Source organism: Phaenicophaeus curvirostris, chromosome 6 (assembly GCF_032191515.1).
Source record: "Phaenicophaeus curvirostris isolate KB17595 chromosome 6, BPBGC_Pcur_1.0, whole genome shotgun sequence".
Taxonomy (NCBI): Eukaryota; Metazoa; Chordata; class Aves; order Cuculiformes; family Cuculidae; genus Phaenicophaeus; species Phaenicophaeus curvirostris.
The window spans coordinates 13,795,312-13,806,368 of NC_091397.1; the positions used below are offsets into that span (position 1 = coordinate 13,795,312).

Genomic DNA, 11,057 nt, shown 5'->3' on the forward strand with positions numbered 1-11,057 from the left:
CAGGCAGGTTTTTGCTACTGGTTTAAAATTAAAGTGCCAGTTTACAGAAAATCTGTGCCAGTTGACTGAATTCAGTGGATTGGCCCATATCTAAAACTACTGAGGATCTAACACAAATAGATATGTCATATTCTAAATATATTTCTTTTTTCAAACAAGAAAATTTAATTCACCATCAAAAAACACTGATTAGATACACATATTTTTATACAGTGAAATAGCTAATTTGTTTTTCCTTTTCTTTCCAGATTGTATGGGAAAGCAGCAGCTAGCTATCATTGGGAAGAGCACAGATCAATTTTACACCTAAAGAATCTGTTTTTTGCCTCACACAGAAGAAACCAACATCTTAAGGTATTCTTAGTCCCCTTCTGGTTGTATTCTGTGTATTTTCTGACTACCTAAGAAATTAACTTCTTCCAGATGCCATGGGTTGCTTTTGTGTTGGCTGAATATTATTTAATTGGGAATGTTTTATTACCCACGGAATATATTGAACAAATGGATGTGGTAGGTGACTTTGTCTATATAGGCAGAAGAAAAGTATTGTGGGTAACAGAACCTTCATGGCCCCACTGAGGTTATTTATTTATACCCTCTCAGTATGAAGGTATATGTGACCAGTGTGAATCCACTATTTGCCAAAACTGAGGCAGGTTAGAGTGCATTCTGGAATGCAAAAACCTGCCATTACTTACGTGGGTGGAGTGTACTAATTCATTTTACATAGGTCAATAAGGTTTTCTAAACCAAAGATTTTTAGAATATGCTGCATGGAAAATTTACCTTTCGGCTCCAGATCTGGCTGGGCACACACTACTGTTCTTCCCAGCTGCTGCTGAAATCTCCAAAAGTGTTTTTTTGCCAGAGTATGTGCAAAAGCCCCTCAGTCTTTTATGTTAATCACTTGAAAATCAATTAAAGTGTATTCATGCATTCTCAACATGAATTTTACATATACACAATTACTCTTTTTGAACATTGTTGAAGAGTCCCTACAGTGGCAAATACCACAGAGGTTCACCCTTATACCTATGGAGAAAAGAAAAAGAGCTGGTACCAGTTCTGATCTAGAAGCCTTATCTAAGAACTAAGGTAAATATGTTCCCAGACTATCATTTATTATTTATTACAAATGGATGGCATCTTAAGAACACACTGCAAGCAATAACTTTCTGGAGGCCGAAAGAGGAGCACGCCCAACTTTGGACATACAGTTGATGGGGTCCATTGTAGCATAATTGTTTTCTGATAGAACTTCCATTTATTAACAGCCAAGGGACCCTGGGTTTCTTTAAATATATGACCCAGGAGAAACTGATTCAGTTTGAAGTCACAGTAATCCTTTCCTGAAGCTACTGTATCTGGATATCTCTATTGAACTATGTCTGGCTATTATGCTCAAGGCTAATATGAGACCTGACTAAACTCTTTCATGAGGTGCAAAAATAATGTACTTAGCTCACTGCACCGCTGGAATTGTGGTATTGCTGGCTCCACAAAGATTCTATTCATATTTCACAGTTAGAAGATAAATTTGCTTTTAAAAAAGTATTTGAATTTTCTTTTCAAGAGGGCTTGATGGGTTTATGGCTATGTCTTTTTCCGTCAAAATCAAAAGTTAACTTGGAAATATATAAAAGAATGTAAATTAAATTTAGTGAATACCACTTTATGATCCATGCTGAAGCATATATTTGTCATAGGTAGAAAATAGATCTGTGGTGAAGAAGTGGAAAATTGGAACATCATGGGAGTTTCCACCAGCCTCCTTGTTAGTGAATTTAAACTAATTTTTACTGAATTCCTGAGAAAGCCTGAAGAGGTTTCTTCTCCTAAAAAAAGTGCTAAGCAAGTGAAAATGGAGCCAGACCAGACACTGCCACTTTGCTTTAAGGATTTAGATATGTTATTTAATTTGATTTCTGCAAAGACAAGGCTAAACAGCAATGGCAGCTGATTCTCCCTGGAGTATCTGGTAATCTATATTAAGTAAACTCAATATACAATGTGAAACAAAAGCTTTTGAATTAAAAGTTGTTTCTTACTGGTGGTCAAACTGAATTATCTGGACAGATTTGCAACATGGAATACTGTAGTTAAACTATGGCAAAGCTTACCCTTCTGTAACAACAGTATAGTGTGTTCATATGTGATATTTTAACCTAACCAGTCAAAAACCTTCAGTCAGTCATCTGTTCCAGCACAGAGCTTAGTGAGGTCTAATTGACATGGATATTTACCCAGATCTTTTGATAGATCTTTCAATAGATTTTTCATGCTGCTTGATGCCATGCTGCTAACTACTTTTAACCCTACTTTAATCAAGCCATACCGCTGAGTCTGCTAGGTGGGTATTAGCAACATATAAAATGAGTAGGGGCTTCAGGAGGGCACAAACTGTATCAATGTCTGGCACCACAGCAGATGAAAAGGAGAACAGAGAAGGGATATCTCCCCAACTCCTCATGTGTACCATAGTCCCTCTCCAGCAGCACACTGGGAGACTGGGGTGACACACAAATGACTTGCCCCATACAGGTAGGGTGATCTTCTCTGGTATGAAACCACCAGAATCTAAAGAGGGTCACACATCACAGAAGTATTGTGACCCTGATGGGTTACTCATTCTACCATATATGAAGGATAACCAGGGGCTTTAAACACTGCAGTCAGTAGAACACTTTATACCTAATTAGAGTGCCAAGATCTTGATGTTTCTAACCTTGTCTCCCCATAAAAATCTCTCATGGATTCACAAGGCTGTGTAGTGAATGAATGTCTGTACCACAAAATTGTTGGAGAGATAACTGTTACAGCGTATTCATTCAAAGACATAAGACCTATAATTTTACGCCAAATTGGCTCTAATTGCCAGCAAAAGCAGTGCCTGTACTGAGGAATTCTTCAAGGGCTTGCCTTTGCTGCACAGAAAGTCAGACCCTCCCACTGTCCACAAAGTAAAACCCTCTGACCTAGGGCTTTAAATATGAACTGATTTATCTGACTAGGATTACCTGTTGAGAAAACCATTAAGAACTAATGATCTGTCCTCTCCTCTTTCCAACACTGAAGGTAGGCCTGGAAGCACAAGGCCAGATTCCAGCTAGAACTGGGTAGAATGAAAGAAGTAGAGGGAGTTGTCTACAAAGCCACAGGGACAAATAAAGAAAATGGAGAGAAGTTACAGAGTAGGTACTAGTAGAAATTGCAGAGAGGAAACTGTACTGAGGCACCAAAAGGTATATTTACAGTTTTAAAATAACTTTTCCAAGTGCAGGAGATGAAGAACAGTCAGCTGGTCATATCATTAGAAAACTTGGAATCAAGTAGCTGTTCTGCCACAGATTTTCCTGAGGCAGATAGTTGGCTTTTTATGCATTAGAGAAAAAAATGTAGCTACATTGCCTTTCTTCCCCATCTGCAAAATTGGGAATGGCAGTTCTTCACTCTTTCACAGAATACACTAAAGACTTGAATTGCCCTAACATTATGGTAATAGGAGCTGTAGAAGCACCTAAGCAACATGCTTTTTTACTTACTAATAAACATAAATTTCTTTAAGGAATATGCATTTTTTTCCTATCCATGAGTCTCTAAAGATGAAATATCTCAGTTTCCATTAAGATCTGTAGAGCACAAGTGTTTGTCAGCAACTGCTTGCCATAAAGTCATAGAATCATAGAATGGTTTAGGTTGGAAGAGACTTTAAAGACCACCTAGTTCCAACCGCCCTGCCACGGACAGGGATGCCTCCCACTAGACCAGGCTGCTCAAGGCCCTATCCAACCTGGCCTTGAACACTGTAAAAATATTAAATTCTGTGTATATGCAAGGAAGTTATATAACCCCCCTTTAAATATGACAGGCACTTTACTTTGAGAACCTGTAGGAAACAATGCAGATAGTGGAACTTGCTGCTCTTAAGCTACTGTCTCCCTAATGACAGCTACCAAAGGTGACTGTCTTAAAAGTGTTTCTAAATTTACCAATAATGTACAAAGAGAAACAAGAATAATTTGATAGCAGCATTTTTTATGCTTTTAGTTTTCCTATGTGTGAATCTAATGATTCTAGAATCTAGTGATTCTATGATTCTATGAGTCTATGAAGAGAAAAATATCAGTTCAAATGAATTGATCAGAAAATGAGTAAAGGGTCTAATGATTAATGCTATGTTTGCTTTGGGACAATCTCTGGAGTGTCAAGGAAATGTTGTGCAACAAAGCAATGGTGTGACTGAGAATATTTCATCAGAAAAGGTTAAGCACACTGTGGGTTGCTGGAGTTATTTTTCCTGTAAAAAATTATCACATGCCATTCAGGGAACATAATTCCTTGTTTCAGGTTTTCATTTTCTTAACTGCTCAAAGACTTGACATGAGCCAGGAAAGAGTTACTGAGTCTAGTTATTATACTTGAACTGTATAGCGATAGAAATGTAACAAAAATAATGTGAGAGGGATTTACTTAGGATCTCTGAGAGGCCATCTAGACGTACTAGTCTGTTTGTTTGTCAGGCAAGAATAAAACATTACATTCTGGGATGGAGCGAAAAATGATTACTAATTGAATAATATGTTAAAGTGTCTCCCAAATGGAGATTTTTACCTTGGCATGTTGAGAAAACAGAATACAGGAAGCAAACTCTCTTACCGTGGTTGTGCTTGAAGCTAATGGTGTCAGCCAATTTCCAGTGGAGTCAGTGGCCATGTGTCATTTGACTTGGACCAGGCCCTAGACATCTACATGGATGTGGTCCTTCAACAGTAAATTTTGTCCTTGTGCTGTTGGAAACTGGATTATGCCATTTAACTTTAATAGCTCTGAAGTAGCTTGACAGCCTCAGATGGAAAAGAAATACATAAATTAAAAGACAGGAGTATGGAAGTGGAAACCTACTCAGGATTTCTGCTTTCTTTATGCTATGGATTGTTTCTGTCAGAGAGTGGGTGACCCGTTATGTCCAGCTAAAAAAGTATTTAGCTTTGCATGACCACAAACATACCAGTACGTAAAGAATTATGTAGAATAAAGCATTAATTATTTTTTCCTTCTTCTAGATATTCTTATGCGCAAATTATCATTGTTATACAGTCAATGTCTACAAGAAGTAGAGGAAAAAAAAAATTCTTTAAGTTTTTGCTTGTTTTTCACCCCTTAAACTACAGATGAGACAAGGCAATAGAAGAAGTCTGACTATGCTTATTTCATTTTAAAAAAAAAGCTCAAAAGATTTCCAGTCAAAAATAAACTACTGTATAACTAAAAAGGCAGATTTAACCCCAGTCTTGTGCATATGGATATTTTTAAAAGAAATTCCTGATTCTGCATTTTTCATTCTGCACATCATGACATTGAATGGGCAAGACAATATATCTCCCCAGCAAGCCAGAGTCTGAAGGTGAGATCAGTTACTGCTTCAGCTGATGCTTCATGCCCTGGAGGAGAAGCTCTGTTCTCCCTGGGGACTACATTCCCTTAGTTAAGTCTCTGTTTCGGAATGTGTACTTCTAGCATTAAATGCATCCTGAAGTGTTGCAAAAATAAGAATATATATAAACATATTTTTAAGAGTGTAAGACTTATTACAAGTTCTAATACAAGCTGGTATGACAACAAGCAGTGTATACTAGCTAGGAACACAAAGTTCTTCTCTTCAAAATATAGAAAAGCAAACTCCTATGTGCGTTTCCAGCAGGAATGGTAGGACTCTGTCCTTTCTCCCAGAATTTTTGAAACAAGACATTTCTCTAAAAGCACACTATGAGCATATCCTGCTCATTTCCCTTTCTCTTGGATTCTTCTACTTCCATCTTCACAGGCAGCCCAGAAATATAGGATTAGACTTTTTTTTTAATGGTAATTCTCTGGTACAGCCCATATGCTATCAAACGTGTTGGAATTCACCTAAGTGCTTAAATATAAAATCTGCTTCCATCTAGTCTTAGGAAAGATAGAATCACATCTATACAGAGTACTTTATTTAGCATAGAAAGGTAAAATAATTAATTGATCCAAAATATCTCAGATTACTTTTAGCTTTACCATGCTACAAAAATCTTCTTTTAACAATCTGTTATATACACAATAAACTGAAGGCAGACTTTATAAGAGAGATATTCTAAGGGAGTTTTATACAACAAACCCAAGGAACTTGAAAAAAACAAGAAAAATCCTTATCGTGAACATTTTCCTTTTCCATTTCCCCCTGCTTCATCCACTGGACTGTAGAGGACATCATCCCCTTAACAGAAAGAAAAAGGATATGTCAACTTGCCTCACCTACAGAGCCTTAAGGCAAAATGCATCACTTTTTGGGGACTGTCAAGGACTGAATAAATCATAGATAAGTGGGTTAAAATGTCAGCACCCACCGGGAACAAAATAAATCTACCACATTTTTTTCATCCAAGTGAAATCCTGACTGCAGCACCACCAGCACTTCATTCATTTATTTAGGAAGACAATGTAAAAATCTTAATGATTGATTTTAATTTTTTTAAAAACAGAGAAAACCACAACTAGTTGGTGGTTCCCTCCCCCCAATTCTAACAAGTCTGTGGAAGTCATCTTGTGCAAAAGGTCAGGTAAGTGTGATGTGAAATATGGTGTTAAAAGGGTTTCAAACTTTGTTTATTAATAGATATAACCCTTTCACCTCTGCTACATCTGTCATCGGTAGGTTAAATATCATCTGTCTTACTGGTCATCTGACTTCTTGTTACTAGTGCAGGAAAATGCCATGAAAACCACTGAACAGTCACAAATCCATTATATAAAAATGCAAGAGAAGAACTGCATGATCCCTCGTAATAAAACATAACCTAACATGGAGTAACTAAAGGCACTGAGGGTAGCCTCTGGCTTTAAAAGCATTCAGCAGGCCATTGATCACTGAAGACAACATGCAGTGACCTCACACAAACACAATGTAAACTCCCAAACTCATTGATGGCATTCCTAGCACTCTGACTGAATTTATATTGCCTCTTTGTAAACAGTTTGACATATGCAGTGAAAGATGGAAACAGAAAAGGGCCTCTTAGATATGATGAGCACACCACAAAATGCAGCTGGACAGAAGTGAATTAACTTTCAGCTTACTTTGATAGTCAAAGAAATCTCAGACCAAGATCTGGATTAACAGAATATTTATAAGATTCTTGGAAGTATATTTTTCCTTCCGGATAGCCCCAAAATATGCCAGAGTATAAAAATTCCCTCAGTCTTTTTTTAGGAGGCAAAGAAAAGAAATGGAAAATATATACTGGTTTATTATGCATTTATCAGGCCGAATGTTATTGCTATGTAAGTCAAATCATATACTCAGAAAGGCATGTGACTGTGTATCTGTGAGTGTACATACGTGTTCCTTTTTTCTCTTCCTTCCCTCTTTCCCCTTCCTTCTTCCTTTATCCCTATAAGCACCAAGAATGCACAAGTGCAAAACTGCACTTTTACACTTAATTTCACTAAGCATGTTTCAAATACTGAACAAATGGATCTGTTTTATAATCCAAAATTATGTACATTAATTGTAATGCAACACATTCTACCAGAGTAACCTGATCTACTGGAAGGTGTCCCTGCCCATGGCAGGGGCCTTGGAACTGGGTGATCTTTAAGGAACCTCCCAACCCAAACCATTCTATGATTCTATAAGTCTATGAAAAGCTAAAATGTGCATATGCAGAAACAGAGCAGTAAACTGAAGGAGCAGCAGAATTATATCAGTTAGCATGTTAACTGTTTAAACAACTTATTTTTATATAAAAGAAATTTCAATATTGATTGATATTTGAAAGAATGGATTCTCTTGCTTGGTTTATTGTAGACGGAAAGCTCATTTTTTTGAAGAGTGATGTGGCAGAAGATTTTAAGGCAATTTACTTTTTAAAAAAATAAATTTTATTTTTTTTAAAAAAAAACCCTGTGCTCCTGCAGTGAATAAGTGGACAGGAAGGAGGTATTACTAGAAAGTTCTCCCCTCTTATTCCAAGCCATCCATACTTGCAGTAGGTAAGTTCTTTCCCTGTTCCCAGAAGTCTGATGAAATCAAAGAGAAATAATGAAGTTACATCTGAATGTGGGATTTACTTTGCTCCTGGAATGATTGCAAAGTTACATTAGAGCTCATTGCTAATAGACTATGAGGTGCTGCTGTCTGATTATTTCTAGCATAGACTTCTATCATTACTTGCACTACTGGAACAGTTACACATTTTGTGACTTTGCACAATTCTAAGTGTCAAACAGAAACAAACATCAAAAGGCAACATTGCCTTCCTGTGCAGTAAAGATGTAAAGTATCCAGAAATATCTCTTAACTTAGAGGTTTCCAGTAATTTATCCCTTTTTGGAGCGCTTTCTAGGCTTTCATGTAAGGGCTGGCAGAGGCTGGAGGAGGGCAAGCAGCTGGAGGAGGACGGGTTGGTCTGAGAGTGGACGGGACCCCTCCCAAGCCAGGGCAGTGAGGCCTTGCAGAAATGTCACAGTTTAGCCCTGGCCTGGCTGATTGTGGCAGCTAAAACCAAGCAGTTGGGCTCCCGAATCACTTCCCCAGGGAAAAGGAGACAAGAGGAAAAAGACTTGTATGTTGGACTCAATGATCCAGTGGGTCCTTTCCAGCCTAGTGATTCTATGATTCTATGATTTTCCCTCCAGTGGCATCCAGGCTGGCTTCAGAAGACAAAGAAAATAAATAACTAATTATTTTTTTCCAACAGCAGTCTAATTCGAGTCGTCTAGAGTAACTAATCATTTTGACCCATCAACTTAGACTGAGGAACCTATGAGAATCTGAACAGATAAAAGCCCTCTGGTTTGATTTTTAATCCATTGTGTCCTGCTGGCATAGCACCCCCCCACAGCTTCCAGAACCATTTCTCTTCCAGAACGATGGTGAATTTTATCCTCTTTCAAATAACAGCCCTTTGTAAGTCTATCTAGTTTATTTTAACTACCTTTTCAAGCCTGCATTTCCCTTTCTCCACTCCTCCTAGGAATTCCATTCATCACCCATTCTTAGCTAGGAAGTACAAATAGCTAGAACTTCTCCCTGGGCTGGGTTAGCTTCTTTACCCCTTTCCTTCTTTTGATTGCTATAAACCTATGAATGTGGTGTTTTCTCTCTTGAGGAAAAAAAAAAAATAGAAAAAAAATAGAATATTCTTCCAGATGTTGCAGCCTGTCATGTAAGTAGGTCCCATCTGCAATTATCATATGAACAGTTTTTGGAAATACAAGACAAATTATTTTCAAAATTACTTTGTGATAGAACATTTTATCTGGAAGAAATCTCAAGAGTCATGTTTCAGGTATAACAGGATTCTGAGTCATGGGATTGACAGGGATGAATTATATAACCATAACTAGTTGGCACCCTCAGAGACCTGGAGGGGCACTCAGACAGGGGAGCTTCCTGGGAAGTATTTGATGTATCTTACGGCTCCTGAAGGAGCTACAAATTCTGCAGGGAACCACAGGTTGTATGCGTTCTTCTACTTCTATAACACTTCTATGCTGGAAGGATGCATCAATCACTGGCTCACATTTAGCCTGGTGGGTTTAGCCTGGTGTCCACCGGGACTCACACACCCTTTTCTGCTAAGCTGCTCACCAGCTGAGTGTGTCCCCACCACCATCCCCCCGTTTAACTTCACCGGTTTCCCATCAGTTTCTCCTCTGAGAAAAGGGTCCAAAAGTGAACTGCGTTGGCCGGGAATCGAACCCGGGTCAACTGCTTGGAAGGCAGCTATGCTCACCACTATACCACCAACGCACATCCTCTTGGAATCCTCTGACTAAATTCTTTCTTGTCTCTATCTGCATTCTTGTCTCCATCTGTTCCTGGTCTAATCATAGATTTTAATGCCTACCCACCACAAGTACAAAAAGGATTAATGAGGGAAACATCATTCATCCCCACAGGTGCAAAGGCTACTGAAAAACACTTTTTTTTTTCAATAAAAAAAAAGCTAAGGTATGATTCAGTCCAATATTTCCAGCATCCTGGTTTGTTTAAAAGAAATTCTGAATAAAAGGACTAAAACCTTCAGAAATGGTGCCACAGATAATAACACAATTGGAAAAAAGGCCAGCTAACGGCTCCAGTCTGATGAAATGAGCATTCTCATTTCACCATTTTTAGTTAAAGGAATACAAAAATACCCTTGCCAGCATTAATGTTGAGCTATGATGAGGCTTTTAGTTCATGTTTGAAAGGTTAGGTGGAAAAAATTATAATGAACAACGCATGTTGTTATTTCCTTCAACTACTGCTTTTCTCTCCTCAGTGTTATCCAAAGAAACGTAAGATGACAAGAAAAATGTTGCTGAAAATAAACTAAATAGGTTTGCAAAAGGCTGATATTTGAAAAAGGATTATCTGAAACACAAGTTTGAAATTTTTAATCTCAATCTTAAGCACAATTTTATTACATAATGCATGATGAAAGTTTTTCTGTTACAGTGGATAAAGACAACAAACTACTTTGCAGGGGCAAATTCCAAAAACTTACATGTTGTGACGGTATCCTACAAATAAGCAAGGACATTCTAGGTCATCTGTGAATTCTTTTCAGAGATTGCCCTGTTTACAGACAAATCTGGTTCTTAATATGCAGGAATGTATTGCTTTTCTCCACAAGTTTATGGATTAAAACATTCTGTGCCAGCTCTCAGTTCCTTAACGATGTGACCTTCACATGTCTTTGAGTCTCAAGTCCTCAGTGTTAAGCTTACTGCTATGGTTGTCAGAAAAGTTGTAAGACACAATATCGATTACATATGCATCGATCTCCTGATTCCTGACTCTTCTGTCACTTTGCCTGTATCTGAGGAATGATTAGGTCTATAGAAGGTTATCCCAGTCCTGTGCATTCACTGGCCATTTTACCCAGAACAGTCTGGCATTTGTAAGGTGAAATTTTATGCAACCATAGCGAAAAGTCTACAGAGCACAGTAAGGATATCAAGCCTTCTCTCATTTTCTCCTCAAAATTTACTTTAAAAAATAGCAAAACGAGCCAAGATCCTGTTTGTAAGCCTCTGCA

General features: G+C 37.9%; 1 non-coding gene across 1 annotated transcript; it reads right to left on the reverse strand.

Annotated features, from left to right (window-relative positions):
- Positions 1-9,712: 9,712 nt before the first annotated feature.
- Positions 9,713-9,784, reverse strand: TRNAG-UCC (transfer RNA glycine (anticodon UCC)). The gene has a single exon. It is a non-coding gene; the product is annotated as a tRNA-Gly (tRNA).
- Positions 9,785-11,057: the final 1,273 nt, after the last annotated feature.